This window comes from Coregonus clupeaformis, chromosome 25, assembly GCF_020615455.1.
Source record: "Coregonus clupeaformis isolate EN_2021a chromosome 25, ASM2061545v1, whole genome shotgun sequence".
In the NCBI taxonomy this organism is placed as follows: Eukaryota; Metazoa; Chordata; class Actinopteri; order Salmoniformes; family Salmonidae; genus Coregonus; species Coregonus clupeaformis.
The window spans coordinates 1,184,559-1,199,158 of NC_059216.1; positions in this window are offsets into that span (position 1 = coordinate 1,184,559).

A 14,600-nucleotide genomic window follows, 5' to 3' on the forward strand; every position below is an offset into this window, starting at 1 on the left:
ATACACTTAAAAACCTTATTGCTTATGATTCATTTTTTGACTGTCTTTTTTCCCATTTATGAATATGTTATTCAATGCGTTTCTTTGGGGTATAGTAGTAAAGGCCAGATTCAATATTTTACCAAATACATTTTTTGTATATTTTTTTATACATAGAGGGGTCCTAAAATTCCAAATCAAATAGCTTAATGATCCATGGTATGACCATCTTAAAACAATTCCATATGTGCAGTGGCTTGCGAAAGTATGCACCCCCCCACCCAAAGTCAATACTTTGTAGAGCCACCTTTTGCATCAATTACAGCTGCAAGTCTCTTGGGGTATGTCTCTATAAGCTTGGCACATCTAGCCACTGGGATATTTGCCCATTCTTCAAGGCAAAACTGCTCCAGCTCTTTCAAGTTGGATGGGTTCCGCTGGTGTACAGCAATCTTTCAGTCATACCACAGATTCTCATTTGGATTGAGGTCTGGGCTTTGACTAGGCCATTCCCCTTAAAAAACTTGAGTGTTGCTTTAGCAGTATGCTTAGGGTCATTGTCCTGCTGGAAGGTGAACCTCCGTCCCAGTCTCAAATCTCTGGAAGACTGAAAGAATTTCCCTGTATTTAGCACCATCCATCATTCCTTCAATTCTGACCAGTTTCCCAGTTCCTGCCGATGAAAAACATCCCCACAGCATGAAGTTGCCACCACCATGCTTCACTGTGGGGATGGTGTTCTCGGGGTGATGAGAGGTGTTGGGTTTGTGCCAGACATAGCGTTTTCCTTGATGGCCAAAAAGCTCAATTTTAGTCTCATCTGACCAGAGTCTCCCACATGCCTTTTGGCGAACACCAAACATGTTTGCTTATTTTTTTCTTTACGCAATGGCTTTTTTCTGGTCACTCTTCTGTAAAGCCCAGCTCTGTGGAGTGTACGGCTTAAAGTGGTCCTATGGACAGATACTCCAATCTCCGCTGTGGAGCTTTGCAGCTCCTTCAGTGTTATCTTTGGTGTCTTTGTTGCCTCTCTGATTAATGCCCTCCTTGCCTGGTCCGTGAGTTTTGGTGGGCGGCCCTCTCTTGGCAGGTTTGTTGTGGTGCCATATTCTTTCCATTTTTTAATAATGGATTTAATGGTGCTCCGTTGGATGTTCAAAGTTTCTGATATTTTTTATAACCCAACCCTGATCTGTACTTCTCCACAACTTTGTCCCTGACGTGTTTGGAGAGCGCCTTGGTCTTCATGGTGCCGCCCCTTGCTTAGTGGTGTTGCAGACTCTGGGGCCTTTCAGAACAGGTATATATATACTGAGATCATGTGACACTTAAATATGGTCCACCTGTGTGCAATCTAACTAATTATGTGACTTCTGAAGGTAATTGGTTGCACCAGATCTTATTTAGGGGCTTCATAGCAAATGGGGTGAATACATATGCACGCACCACTTTTCCGTTATTTATTTTTTTGAATTTTTTGAAACAAGTTATTTTCTTCATTTCACTTCACCAATTTGGACTATTTTGTGTATGTCCATTACATGAAATGCAAATAAAATCAATTTAAATTAACACGTTGTAATGCAACAAAATAGGAAAAATGCCAAGTGGGATGAATACTTTTGCAAAGCACTGTAAGCTTAGTAGAACGAAAGTATTCACACCCCTTGACTTTTTCCAAATTTAGTTGTGTTACAGCCTGAATTTAAAATTGATTAAACTGAGTGGAATTATGTTTTTCAACATTTTTACAAATTAATAAAAAATGAAAAGCTGAAATGTCTTGGGTCAATAAGTATTCAACACCAAGCATATATAAGTTCAGCAGTAATAAGTTACATGGACTCACTATGTGTGCAATAATAGTGTTTAACATGATTTTTGAATGACTACCACATCTCTGTACCACACACATACAATTATCTCTAAGGTCCCTCAGTCAAGCAGTGAATTTCAAACACAGATTCAACCACAAAGATCAGGGAGGTTTTCCAATGCCTCGCAAAGAAGGGCACCTGTTGGTAGATGACAAATTGAATATCCCTTTGAGCATGGTGAAGTTATTGATTACACTTTGGATGGTGTATCAATACACCCAGTCACTACAAAGATACAGGCATCCTTCCTAACTCAGTTGCTGGAGAGGAAGGAAACCGCTCAGGGATTTCACCATGAGGCCAATGATGACTTTAAAACAGTTACAGAGTTTAATGGCTGTGATAGGAGAAAACTGAGGATGGATCAGCAACTTTGTAGCTACTCCACAATACTAACCTAATTGACAGAGTGAAAAGAAGGAAGACTATACAGAATGAAAATATTCCAAAACATGCATCCTGTTTGCAACACGGCACTACAGTAAGATTGCAAAAAAAAATTTGGCAAAGCAATTCACTTTTTGTCGTGAATACAAAGTGTTTTGTTTGAGGCAAATCCAATAAAACACATTACTGAGTACCATTCTCCATATTTTCAAGCATAGTGGTGGCTGCATCATGTTATGGGTATGCTTATAATCGTTAAGGACTGGGGAGTTTTTCACGATAAAAAAGAAACAGAATGGAGCTAAACACAGGCGAAATCCTAGAAGAAAACCTGCTTCAGTCTGCTTTCCACCAAACAGTGGGAGATGAATTCACTTTTCAGCAGGACAATAACCTAAAACATAAGTTTCTTACCAAGAAGACCGTGAATATCGTGAGTGGCCGAGTTACAGTTTTGACTTAAATCTACTTGAAAATCTATGGCAAGATCTGAAGATGGTTGTCTAGCAATGATCAACAACCAATTTGAAAGAGCTTGAAGAATTTTGAAAAGAATAACGGGCAGAAGTTGTACAATCCAGATGTGGAAAGGTCTTAGAGACTCAGAGCTGTAATCACTGTCTAAGGTGCCTCTACAAAGTATTGACTCAGGGTTGTGAATACTTTTGTAAATTAGATATTTCTGTATTTATTTTTCAATAAATGTAAAAACATGTTTTCACTTTGTCATTATGGGGTATTGTGTGTAGATGGGTGAGAATGATATATGTTTTTAATCCATTTTGAATTCAGGCTGTAACACAACAAAATGTGGAATAAGTCAAGGGGTATGAATACTTTCTGAAGGGATTTTAGCCTCATTGCTTAAATCCCAAAATATCCCTTTAAGAGAAGAAATAGAATGAGGATCGGAACTGGAACAAATAGCTCTACCCTGTCACTTTGCATGTTTCGGGCAAGTCTATGGGCCAAATGTTGTGTTATGCCCCCTCAGAATTCCCTTACAGGACAGGAGACTAGGGGGCCAGGCTGGGGTCTCATCACAATGCTAGCATGAACTCCATATGACTGCAGCCATCTCTAAGGATGATCACATATTTAATCAATTGAATTAGCAGAACGTAATTACTTTAAATTGCTTGCAGAGATAATGCTTTGTCTTGGGGCTCATTAACAGACATTTCTCCTCTCTTAGAGATGGCCTCGTTTAAGACAGAAGGGGGAGAGCTCCCGCAAAATAAGGGGGCTTTGAATCCTCAAAACCACTAACCCACATCAGCCTATCTTAATTATTTAATTAAAGTGGCATGATATGTCTGACAGCTGTGGCCTATTTCATATTTTCCTCGTCCTCCAGCAGTTCTGCGCTCTGAGCGATTTATGGGGCACCTCTCAATATAATGCCTCACCATTTAAAGCTGTCCAATTCACTCAGTGCATTCCACACATTCCAATGCCTCTACTGAGCAGAGGCATTGGATGAAAACTGGCAAGAATTTCAAATGCACAGCATGTTTATTGTAAGACATATTGATCCCGGTAGACCAGCCATGGCCCATGTTACTGAGCAGGGTTTCCCAACCCTCTCCTCGGGCCCCCCCAGACATTTCATATTTTAGTTTTAACCCTAAACTGGCACACCTGATTCAATTAGTCAAGGGCTTGATGAGTAGTTGAGTAATTTAATCAGGTGTGCCAGTTTAGGGTTAAAACTAAAAAGTATACTGATACGCAAAACGACACCGGATTCAAAAATTAGAATCTTTCAATTTAAATTATTATATAGAATTCTTGTTACCAATATAATGTTATTTATATGGGGGATACAATCTTCCCAGCTCTGCAGATTTTGCTGCGAAGAGACAGAATCATTAGATCATTTGTTTTGGTACTGTCCATTTGTAGCTTATTTTTGGACACAGGTCCAGGAATGGCTAAAGGATTGCAATATTTACCTGGAGCTAACCTTGCAGATAGCATTACTGGGTGATCTGAAAAGTCATAGTCAATCAATCAATAATATAATAATACTTTTAGCAAAAATGTTTATTTTTAATACACAATCTGTAGAAACAATGAGAATAGAAAGGTTCAGAATTTTTGTAAAACATCACAGAAATATATATGGCAAATAGAAATCCTATATGGATGGTGTTAAGAGATAGATGGGAGGTGTTGAATGGAGCTGAAGGATGGGACTAATAACAACTAACAACAAAATAATAACAAGATAACTAATAATGTAAGCATACTGTGTCCATAATAAGTATGTAGGTTGTATGTTGGGAGCTTTTGGGAAAGAGCACAGTTAGAAAGATATGGCATATAGAAGCAAACCGGATGGACATCATGAAAATGATCGGAGAGGTTGAGAGTAGAAGAAGTTCAGGAGAAAAAAACAAACAAAATATAATTATTGTAAAATTGACTGTGTCCATAAAATGTAGATAGTAAGTATAAGCTGGAAGTAGAGGCCTAAGCATTGTTGTTCACTAGTTTACCCCAAGTAGGGAAAGGGTGGCGGGGTTGGAAAGTAATAAAGGGGAATATATATATAAAAAACATGGGGGATTGGAAGTGATGCAGACAATTACATTGATGGAAGTTACAATCTATCTGCAATATTAAGCTGATCTACGCTAGATGTGTTTTGCATGGCAGCCATGTGCAGTGATTGGCACATAGTGGATACCCCATTCTGGCACGAAACTCGTTTAGCACATTGTTTAAAGATTCATATTTAATTTGGCTGGAGATAAATAAGATGATGCCTGGGGTTTCATTTAGTTTGATTTGAACCAAATTTCGCCCCATCCATCATTTCATGGGAAGTACCACTGAAGTTCCCTGATAGAGTAGTACAGTACATCTCCCTTCACAAAGATTGCTAATGCCGCTATCATACCCTGCCTACAGTTCAAATCATGACCTTTAGCTTTCTGTCAACAGTAGTAGATGACAGAGTCTGCTGTGACTAGACAGCGTATTAAGTCCACAAACCCAGCTGATTGTTTTCTTACTAAGAAATACATGCAGTTTTTCTGCATACAGTTTTTTATTTTTTATAAATTTGCAAACATTTCTAAAAATCTGTTTTTGCTTTGTCATTATGCGGTATTGTTTGTAGATTGATGAGGGGAAAAAAACAATTTAATCAATTTTTGAATAAGGCTTTAACGTAACAAAATGTGAATGAAGGGGTCTGAATACTTTCCAAATGCAGTGTATTTCCCCTGTCACTAAGGTTGAACTCAACAGCCGATGTCTCAGTGTCCTCACAAGGCTTGGAAAACAACATATACCATTGAAGTTTCACATTGCCATACAACAAACCTAAATATCAACCGTAAAAATGACAGGTACGATGTAACAAACTTGCATAAACCACAAAATTGCCAGAAATAAGAGATTGGGGCGCTTGGTCAGTGCAACAATAGTGTATAAAATTATTATTTGTATGTTTTATTGTCACATACACCGGATAGGTTAAGAGTGTTAGGCCAGTAACCGAAAGGTTGCTGGTTCGAATAACCGAGCCGACTAGGTGAAAAATCTGCCGATGTGCTCTTGAGCAAGGCACTTAACCCTAATTGCTCCTGTCAGTCACTCTGGACAAGAGTGTCTGCTAAATGACTAAAATGTAAATGTAAAATCAAAGAGGTTCAATATAAATAACACAATAATTATTTAATAATCAAAAACAAATTAATAGTCCTGTCAGAGCCAATTAGCAAATTATCAATGTAACTGAAAACCTTAGTCCTACCAGAACCTCTGGTTGAGTCTTTGAAAGGAAGTCCAAGTCCAAATAAATATTTGTAAACCAAGAAAATACTAAAAGTAGTCCCAATGCAACCTCAAGTATAAACTCCAACAGAAAATGTAAAGGTCCAATGGAAGTGTTGGCTCAGAACTATTCTAAGCATATTTTTCCACTAAAGTAATGTGGAATCTGGAGAAAAGGCTCTCCTAAATAAATTAGCCTGCAGTCTAATTCAAGATGCCACCTTTTGGTTGCCAATATAGTCATTTATTTTAGAGGCAATGTTTATTTTTTTCGCTATGCTTTCATGATAAGATACATTACAACGATACAGTACTCAACATCTGTCACCGTTACAAGGCCTTATTGATTTATACAGTGATTGCACAATGTATATGAAAACAACTCAGTTGATGCATAGGGAATACAAAGGACAGATGCTTTATTTGCTGGCTGGTCAATTCTCTCTCCCTGTGGGATGATGTGACTGAACAGCTTGTATTGTTGAATCTGTTCATGGGTCAGTGAATGCCAAAGAGCTCAGGTTCCCCATCTTCACAGGGTGCATCTGAGCTGACTGCGTTCAGACTACAGTCGTGGTCAAAAGTTTTGCAGGATAACTTTCCACTTTGGAATTCCAGACTTGATTTTCCCTAACGAAAAATGTATAAATCCCTACAAAAATGTCCATGAATTATAATCCACATAATAATTCACATTTCCTGTTGCTGCAGGATTATTTTCCTGCTGTAGCAAACTGGCTCAAATTAAGATCCTACATCTGTAGCAGGCTTGGATAGAAACCAAAGCCACATTTAAATGATTTGTTCAGATTCAGAAGTTGGATTGTTTCAGAGAAATGGAAAAGCTGCACATTTCAATGAGTTGTTGGGATGATGATTTTGCTTCTACAATTGCTGCTGGTGCTCTTATATTTTTTACATGATTTGTTTGTAAATTGTTTGATAATATAGATACACAGAGATATATGAAAATAGTAAAAAATAGTTAAGGTCTCCGTATGCCTTATTTCAAACAGCAAGAAATTAAGTTAAGATTAGGTTTATCAGAACAAGCTATTACCCCTCAATTATGATCCAAACCCTCAAGAAGGAAACGTTTTTGGACTTGAGATAGTGTTTTGGTTCTTGATGGGGCAAATACTCAGAAACAATCTGGCAAATGAAAATGACTGGATTTAATTTCCTTCTGGCTACACACAGTACTTGTTTTTGTTACAAGCTAACGTCTAACCTGAAGCAAATTCACAAAAATGTAGTACTAAATCCAAAAAAGCTGATCCTTATCTTATTAGATGGACAGATTACTACAGAAAGATCTCCCCACTTATGTGGAGCCCTTGAACAAAACACCAATGTAGGATATATTTTTCCACAAACCACGCCTCCAAACCAAAAGTAGTGTGATCATACAAGAGGGAGTAAGGAGGCCCAGCACTTAGGGCAGTTAGAGATAAAGTTGTTTTGGAGGACAGAGAGTCTCTTGACAGTGATTGAAAGTACTGTGTCACTTATTTGGGCTTGGAGGGGTGCACAGTGCCTAAGGCAAGTCCATACAGCAGCCCCCCCACCCCGTCTCAAATTATCTTTGTTATTCAAGTCTGGTAGACTAGAGAGACAGACAGTAAGATAAAAAAAAAATTACATTGTAGAATAACAGTGAAGATATCTAAACTATGAAATAACACATATGGAATCATGTAGTAAACAAAAAAGTGTTAAACAAATCAAAATATATTTTATAGATTCTTCAAGATTCTTCAAATAGCCACCCTTTGCCTTGATGACAGCTTTGCACACACTTGGCATTCTCTCAACCAGCTTCACCTGGAATGAGTAGGTGTGTCCAAACATTTGACTGGTACTGTATATTCAGTTGAAGTCGGAAGTTTACATACACTTAGGTTGGAGTCATTAAAACTCGTTTTTCAACCACTCCACAAATTTCTTGTTAACAAACTATAGTTTTGGCAAGTCGGTTAGGACATCTACTTTGTGCATGACACAAGTAATTTTTCCAACAATTGTTTACAGACAGATTATTTCACTTATAATTCACTGTAGCACAATTCCAGTGGGTCAGAAGTTTACATACGCTAAGTTGACTGTGCCTTTAAACAGCTTGGAAAATTCCAGAAAATGATGTCATAGCTTTAGAAGCTTCTGATAGGCTAATGGACATCATTTGAGTCAATTGGAGGTGTACCTGTGGATGTATTTCAAGGCCTACCTTCAAACTCAGTGCCTCTTTGCTTGACATCATGGGAAAATCAAAAGAAATCAGCCAAGACCTCAGAAAAAAAATTGTAGACCTCCACAAGTCTGGTTCATCCTTGGGAGCAATTTCCAAACACCTGAAGGTACCATGTTTATCTGTACAAACAATTGTACGCAAGTATAAACACCATGGGACCACGCAGCCGTCATACCGCTCAGGAAGGAGACGCGTTCTGTCTCCTAGAGATTAACGTACGTGCGAAAAGTGCAAATCAATCCCAGAACAACAGCAAAGGACCCTGTGAAGATGCTGGAGGAAACAGGTACAAAAGTATCTATATCCACAGTAAAACGAGTCCTATATCGACATAACCTGAAAGGCCGCTCAGCAAGGAAGAAGCCACTGCTCCAAAACCGCCATAAAAAAGCCAGGCTACGGTTTGCAACTGCACATGGGGATAAGGATCGTACTTTTTGGAGAAATGTCCTCTGGTCTGATGAAACAAAAATAGAACTGTTTGTCCATAATGACCATCGTTATGTTTGGAGGTAAAAGGGGGTTGCTTGCAAGCCGAAGAACACCATCCCAACCGTGAAGCACGGGGTGGCAGCATCATGCTGTGGGGCTGCTTTGCTGCAGGAGGGACTGGTGCACTTCACAAAATAGATGGCATTATGAGGAAGGAAAATTATGTTATAAAAGGATTATATTGATGCATTGCATCCTAAATAATTCTATATCAAGAGTGATGCACTTGTATTAGCTTCTAGTACAGCAAAAATATGCAGTACTAAAGGAGCTGCCAAATGTTGATGTCACTTTATATCTCCATTTCCATAAAACACTGAGAGGGACAGCTTGGCAAAGCCATTCACAAAGACAGTAAAAAATAATCCATCCATGAGAAACAGGAGAGTGTTGGGTGAAAGGCCTGCATATTACCTGCTCTGGGCAGCGAGCCAGAAGGCTGAGAGGAGAGAGTATTTCATCCTTCTCATGCTGATGTCATCATGACAGTAGAAAGCCTACTCTGGTCAAATATCCCTGGGCCCACACACACAGGTTGGTATACACACGCGAGCACACACATATAGCACGCATATGCACACACACATAGCACACATTCACTTCCACACACACACACACACACACACACACACACACACGTGGCCCACAGACAATTAATCACTTCCACTGTATGAGGAACACTCATCGAGATGTTGCTTTCCAGTGATATTATTATTGGAAAGCGCTACAGCACTTAAGGTACATCACACTGGAAAACATAGGCTCTTTGTGTCACTTTTGAAATATTGAAGAGATCTTGTTGAAGAAAAGCAGATTTCCCATACAAACACCAAGCCAACTTACCTGCAGTAGAGACATTCTGACCTTTGAGTGCTTCTATCAACTGTCAAAATCTATCAACTGTAATTCAAGTCAACAAGTAAGGTCATCAGATAGATAAGTCCATACTTAATCACCAAAGAAAATAGGTAGTCAATGTAAAAGACACTGTAAAGGCAATTGAATGGTTCTGGGTCTTACTCTATTATATGATATGGACATAATGCACGAGAGAGACTATATTAATATATTAATAAACAGTCCTGTCCTTGAGCATGAGCAGTAATAGATCATTATATAGATAATTATGAACATTGAAGGTTAATGTACGTATACATTAACTATAGCTTCCTCAGTAAGAAATCTCAAAACACTATAGAATAGGTAACATAAATGCAAACCATGAGAAACCACAACAGCCATACGGTATCAATTATATCAATAACAACAGTCCTGAAAGACATCATTGGAACAAAATGTTCTACTGTCTAAAAAAGGACAAAGATTTGCTCATGCCTCTTTTCCCTTCCCCATTAAAGTAATGTTCCCACTCCACCATAGACTTACTGTTCCCACTCCACCATAGACTTACTGCTCCCACTCCACCATAGACTTACTGCTCCCACTCCACCATATACTTGCTGCTCCCACTCCACCATAGACTTACTGCTCCCACTCCACCATATACTTGCTGCTCCCACTCCACCATAGACTTACTGCTCCCACTCCACCATAGACTTACTGCTCCCACTCCACCATATACTTGCTGCTCCCACTCCACCATAGACTTACTGCTCCCACTCCACCATAGACTTACTGCTCCCACTCCACCATAGACTTACTGCTCCCACTCAGCCATATACTTGCTTTTCCCCCTCCACCATAGACTTACTGCTCCCACTCAGCCATATACTTGCTGCTCCCACTCCACCATAGACTTACTGCTCCCACTCAGCCATATACTTGCTGCTCCCACTCCACCATAGACTTACTGCTCCCACTCAGCCATATACTTGCTGCTCCCACTCCACCATAGACTTCTTGCTCCCACTCAGCCATATACTTGCTGCTCCCACTCCACCATAGACTTACTGCTCCCACTCAGCCATATACTTGCTGTTCCCACTCCGCCATAGACTTCTTGCTCCCACTCAGCCATATACTTGCTGCTCCCACTCCACCATAGACTTACTGCTCCCACTCAGCCATATACTTGCTGCTCCCACTCCACCATAGACTTCTTGCTCCCACTCAGCCATATACTTGCTGTTCCCACTCCACCATAGACTTGCTGCTCCCACTCAGCCATAGACTTGCTGCTCCCACTCCACCATAGACTTCTTGCTCCCACTCAGCCATATACTTGCTGTTCCCACTCCACCATAGACTTGCTGCTCCCACTCAGCCATAGACTTGCTGTTCCTACTCCACCATAGACTTAGTGGACCATCATCCATAAAACATGATGGGTCCCCCTGCGCTGCTAGAGCAGTCTGAATCCTATCCAAAGGCTTGGGAAATGGACCAGAAGTGGGCGAAGATGCATGGGCATTACAAAGTGATGTTTTGGACAATTACTACCAAATGCCCACATTTCTGATTGGTACAAATAGAGAGGACTAGAGAGGGGAGTTTTTGTCATACTGTACATTGTGGTGGTAACCAACGTGGTCTCAGGGCAATTCGTATTATTCGGTATGTAAATCTGTGACACTGATATGTTAGGTTACATTATGAATGGAATAGCAGTCATACAATATCATATGAATTAGAGGACGTATAGTTTCATATGTCGTACAATAGCATGCGAATTAGATGATGTAAGAAAACTGAAAATGTCCCAGTTCTTCCATGGCCTGCATACTCAACAGACATGTCACCCATTGAGCATGTTTGGGATGCTCTGGATTGACGTGTACGACAGCATGTTCCAGTTCCCGCCAATATCCAGCAACTTCGCACAGCTATTGAAGAGGAGTGGGAGAACATTCACAGGCCACAATCAAACTTGATCAACTCTATGCAAAGGAGATGTCACGCTGCACGAGGCAAATAGTGGTCTCACCAGATACTGACTGATTTTCGGATCCACGCCGCTACTTTTATTTAAAGGTATTTGTGACTAACAGTTGCATAGCTGTATTTCCAGTCATGTAAAATCCATCGATTAGGGCCTAATGAATTTATTTCAATTGACTGATTTCCTTATGAACTGTAACTCAGTAAAATCTTTGAAATTGCATGTTGAGTTTATGTTTTTATTCAGTGTAGTATATATGAAGCAGTGGAGGCTCTTCAGAGCAGGAAGGGGAGGACCATCCTCAGTGAATTTAATAAAAATCAAAATAGTGAAACATTTAGATAAAACTATACTAAATATATTCACGGCACCAAATAATAGATTAAAACTCAGTGTTTTACAATGAAGGTCTACAGCAGGACTGCCCAACCTTGTTCCTGGAGAGCTACCATCCTGTCGGTTTTTGCTCCAACCCTAATCTAGCACATCTGATTCTAAAGAAACAGGCTGGCGCTTGATTAATGGGACTGAGTCATTCATCACACTTTTAACAGGTCACAAAGTGGAAAAAAAGCTTTTCTAGAGAGAGGGCGAGACAGCGAGAGAGAGAGAGAGAGAGAATATCTTACAAGGGGATATGAGACTTGTCGAAGGAGACTTCGATAGAGGAAGAATAGAGTCCAGTTAGTCAGTTGTTTTCTCATTTTTGACCATGGTATTCATGAACGGGATGGTCCTTACTTCCGGGTAAAATTTTAGTTTATAGTTAGATTTCCCAAAGAAGCATTGCAGCGGGCTGCATGGATAGTAAGGTGAGCAGCAGCAGGAGGTGGTGGCGCCAGGATGATGTGTAGCACACGGGTAAGTTGTTTATCAAGTTAATATCAGAAAACCGCTCGGCCACACAACGCCATCTACCCAGTACAACTGAAACCGGGATTCATCCGTGAAGACCACACTTCTCCAGCGTGCCAGTGGCCATCGAAGGTGAGCATTTGCCCACTGAAGTTGGTTACGACGCCGAACTGCAGTCAGGTCAAGACCCAAGTGAGGACGACGAGCATGCAGATGAGCTTCCTTGAGACAGTTTCTGACAGTTTGTGCAGAAATTCTTTGGTTGTGTAAACCCACAGTTTCATCAGTTGTCCGGGTGGCTGGTCTCAGATGTTAACATTCAATTATCTGGCGACAGCTTTGGTGGACATTCCTGCAGTCAGCATGCCAATTGCACGCTCCCTCAAAACTTGAGACATCTGTGGTATTGTGTTGTGTGACAAAACTGCACATTTTAAAGTGGCCTTTTATTGTCCCTTCTTGATATGCCACACCTGACAGGCGGATGGATTATCTTGGCAAAGGAGAAATGCTCACTAACAGGGATGTAAACAAATTTATGCACAAAATTTGAGAGAAATAAGCTTTTCTTCTACACTACACTGGTCATGTAAATCCATCAGAAAGCCACTGACAGGTCTCTAAATCATTTCATGGGGACAAACAGATGGAAATGATTTGTTTATTTCTCTTACAGCAATTACATCTGTCAGTGGAGCTCTTACATTTGATGTGGTCTGTTTATGTTATTGCAATGGAATGAATGAAATCAGAGATTTCTGTACAGCATAGACATTGTTTTGAGGAGTTCCCTTTGTTTTATGAAATTCTCAACAATCACACCATTGACAACTGGACAAATCCCAAGGATGTTGGAGCCATACAAGGTGTAGCCTTTATATGAAGTAAAATAAACAAACAAAAAAGTAGGATACTATGTTTTCCAAAAGGAAGAAGCTTGACATCACAAAATAAGGATTTTAGATGTAAAGATTAGAACTTTGATTAGAACTTTGATTGACAGTTTAGTTGTTTGGCATGGTAATTGCCTTTTCCAGTTTATTATATTCATAATAATACTTTCTTAGCTAGAGCCCTTTGCAACAATATTTACATTTCAAAGCTGCATAAAGTGTGAGATCTTACGTCACTGCTTTACATATCATCCATCAAACATTCATGAGGTGGTTTTGTCACGGTTTCGGCCGAGGCTGCTCCTCCTCCTTGCTCGGGCAGGCTTCGGCGGTCGTCGTCCCCGGAGTACTAGCTGCCACCGTTGTATGTTTCATGTTCGTTTGGTTTTGTCTTGATATTGTACACATGTTTCCAGTTAGTGTTCATTAGTGTCCTATTTAGTTCTCGTTGTGTGTGTCAGGTGTTGTGTGTGATTGCGCTTCTGTTTGGTGTTCTGTGCTACGTGTTTCCCTCCGTTGTTTTGGAGAGGGTTTTTCGCACATGTTAGTGCGCCTTTTGTTTGACGCCTGTGTGCGCCTTTATTTTGCCTCCGGGCTTGTTGAGCTTGTGTACTAAGTGAATATTTCACTAAAGTCTTTTGGACTTAGTTTCTGCGTCCTGCGCTTGATTCCTGCACCACACCCACCTACAGCACCCGTGACAGAATCACACACCTTATAAATGGAATCAGCAGGAGCAACAGCCGCACCTGAGTCGCTGGAGGAGCATGTCCGCGGCCAGGATGACCAGATCAGACAACTGGGGACCGCTCTACAGGATGTCATCAACACCCTGCACCGATGGGAGTCCAGAGGGGTACCCACACCTCCACCTACCTTGCCACCACCATCGGTCGGTCCACCAGTCCCAGGTCCGGAACCCAGTGGGATTCGGCTCTCGCTCCCGAGGGCGTATGACGGCACAGCTGCCGGGTGTCAGGGGTTCCTCCTGCAGGTGGAGCTCTACCTGGCCACTGTACACCCGGTGCCCTCGGGACACGAGAGCGTTTCCGCCCTCATCTCCTGTCTCACGGGCAAGGCGTTGGAATGGGCCAACGCCGAGTGGAGGAGGATAGACGCCACCACCATCTCCTACGCGGAGTTCTCCCGTCGCTTCAAGGCCGTGTTCGACCATCCACCTGAGGGCAAAGCGGCGGGGGAGCGTCTATTCTACCTTAGACAGGGGAGGAGGAGCGCACAGG